The 2,688-nt window shown below is 39.0% G+C and overlaps 1 pseudogene; it reads left to right on the forward strand.

Annotated features, from left to right (window-relative positions):
• Positions 1 to 788: 788 nt before the first annotated feature.
• On the forward strand, positions 789 to 2,252 carry LOC115993889 (annotated as a pseudogene).
• Positions 2,253 to 2,688: the final 436 nt, after the last annotated feature.

Here is a 2,688-nt window from a genome sequence, read left to right on the forward strand (position 1 = left end):
CAACCCGCCGCAAAAAGGAGTACATTGACCCGCCGCTATATCTAAGAATAATGCCGCTGAAACAGGTCTATTGCGGCGGGTCATTGGGCCGCCGCTATAGTGCGCCGCAAAATAGTAGAGCTATTGCGGCGGGCATATAGAACGCCGCAATAGATCTCATGTATAGCGGCGGGCCAAAAAAGCGCCGCAATAGGTGACCTATAGCGGCGGTTTTCGCTCCCGCCGCAATAGGCCCGCCGCAATAGTTCAGTTTTCTTGTAGTGTCACCAGATGTAGGACTGTTAAAAACCAATTTTGATGGTGCGGTATTTGAAGATTTGGGAGTAGCGGGTATTGGTGTTGTGGTTCGAAATTCCTCCGGTAAAGTTTTGGCAGCTCTATCCGAGATCATTCCTCTGCCCTCATCTATAGTTGCCTTGGAAACTATCGTAGCTCGAACGACAGCCCTTTTTCTTCATGAACTTGGTCTCCACGGCTCAATTTTGGAAGGAGATTCAGAAGCATCAATTATTGCAATTAAAAATCTGTACTTTCATCATCCTTTGGTGGGTCATTTAATTAAAGACATCATGTCTTTAGTTAGCTCTTTTTAGTATTTCTCTTTCTCTCATACACGTCGGCAAGGCAATGCTCTAGCCTGGAGAGTGATATTTTTTTTCCGGTTTTAGTTTGGATGGAGTCTGTTCCTTTCGATATTCATAAAGTTTATGTTTCGGATTCTTCAGCAATAAAATAATTCGGTTTGTTTTCAGGTCTGTTTCTTAAAAAAAAAAAAAACTTTCTCAGTTATGGCTTATAAAGCTTTTTCACTGTTTTCATTCAATCTTCTTCTTCTCCTCCTCCTCCTCCTCCTTCCTCTCTATTCTCATGCAAATTCACGAAACCCCCATGACAAGAAATTGTCATCCGTTGAGTATCTCAAACATCTTCAAGGATCTCACAAGGGAGACAAAGTCAAAGGCATCCATAACCTCAAAGCCTACCTTGAAAATTTTGGTTATTTCAGCTATAACCATTCCAAAAGTCAAACTCATACCTATGATGATGATTTTGTGAACTCTTGGAATTTGCCATTAAAACCTACCAACTAAATCACCATCTCAACACCACTGGGACTATGGATGCAAGTACAGTATCAACAATGATGATGCCTCGTTGTGGGGTGGCAGATATTACCAATGGTACGAATTGGATGAGCTCACGCAAGAAGAAACATCACCACTGCCATGGATCTTTTCATACCCACTACTTTTTCAGCAATGGTAATCTCAAGTGGACTACGAACCACCTCAGCTATGGATTTCTCCCAGGAACCTAATGCCACAGTGTGATCTAGTACCATATTGATTAATATAATATATAGGGACACCACTTAATCCAAAAAATTAAGCATGTAAGTTTTGGATTAACTATGTTATTATTTATTAACTACTCACTCTTCTTGTTATATTAATCCATATTGATTAATATAATATATAGGGACACCACTTAATTCAAAAAATTAAGCATGTGAGTTTTGGATTAACTATGTTATTATTTATTATCTACTCATTCTTCTTGTTATTATTTAATGTGAGACTTCACTCACATGTGCATACCAACAATCTCCCCTTACATGTGAGTCATTGTCTCTCTGTAGGTTACAAACAAGTCTTACTAACTCTCATTTGCCTATGAGTTTTATCCATAGGAACCTAATGCCACACTGTGATCTAGTACCATTAACAAATACTCATTTATTGGGCCTTTTTCCAAGGCTTTATGGATTGCCTTGTGCAAGGATTAATACATAATCAGCTATGGATTTCTCACAGTGTGGCACCCCAGCTGAAGCCATGAACCCTATTGCAAATGCATTCCAAACATGGGCTAGCAACACACACTTCACTTTCTTGCAGGCACAGGACTTCACAAACGCGAATTTCAAAGTTAGTGTCGAAAGGGGGGATCATGGAGATGGGAATCCTTTCGATGGACCTACTAATCCAGGTGTTGCTAATACTGTCGCCCATTCTTTATATCTAACGGATGGGAGATTCCACTGTGATGCAGATAATCAATGGAGTGTTGGAGCAGTTCCAGGTGCAATGGACAATGAGACAGTTGCCTTACATGAAATCGGGCACCTTCTTGGGCTAGGGCATAGCTCAGTTCAAGGGGCCATCATGTGGCCTTCAATAAATTCAGGAGTGACTGCTCATAGTTTGCATCAGGATGATATCGATGGCATTAAAGCCTTATATAATTCTTAAGCGTCCAAGGATTTGTAACTTGAAATTATTGAGGAGATAAAGCATCTGTCATGTACTATTAAATTAAGTGCAAATGCATGTCAATTATTTTGAAAATAAAACATTTGTCATGTATTATTAAATTAAGTGCAAATGCATGTCGCTAGGAGTTCTAGAGCATTTCCTAATTAATAAAAAGGGAGAGAGATTAGTGCAAGAAACATTAAAGCTTTTATTAACTCAGGAGAAAGTGAGGCTCGATTTTATCCGCAACACTTATCACATCATATGTTCAATCAAATTTAAACTTAAATGAAGCCTCAAACTTCATTGCTTGTCTTATTGCATATGTTCCATGCTTTATGCAGCATATCTGAAACACCTTCCTTTCGTGTACTTATCAAAAAGGAAAACAAGAAAAAAAGAAAGAAAAATAGAAACACCTTTCATTTCTTTA

Source organism: Quercus lobata, chromosome 6 (genome assembly GCF_001633185.2).
Source record: "Quercus lobata isolate SW786 chromosome 6, ValleyOak3.0 Primary Assembly, whole genome shotgun sequence".
Taxonomy (NCBI): domain Eukaryota; kingdom Viridiplantae; phylum Streptophyta; class Magnoliopsida; order Fagales; family Fagaceae; genus Quercus; species Quercus lobata.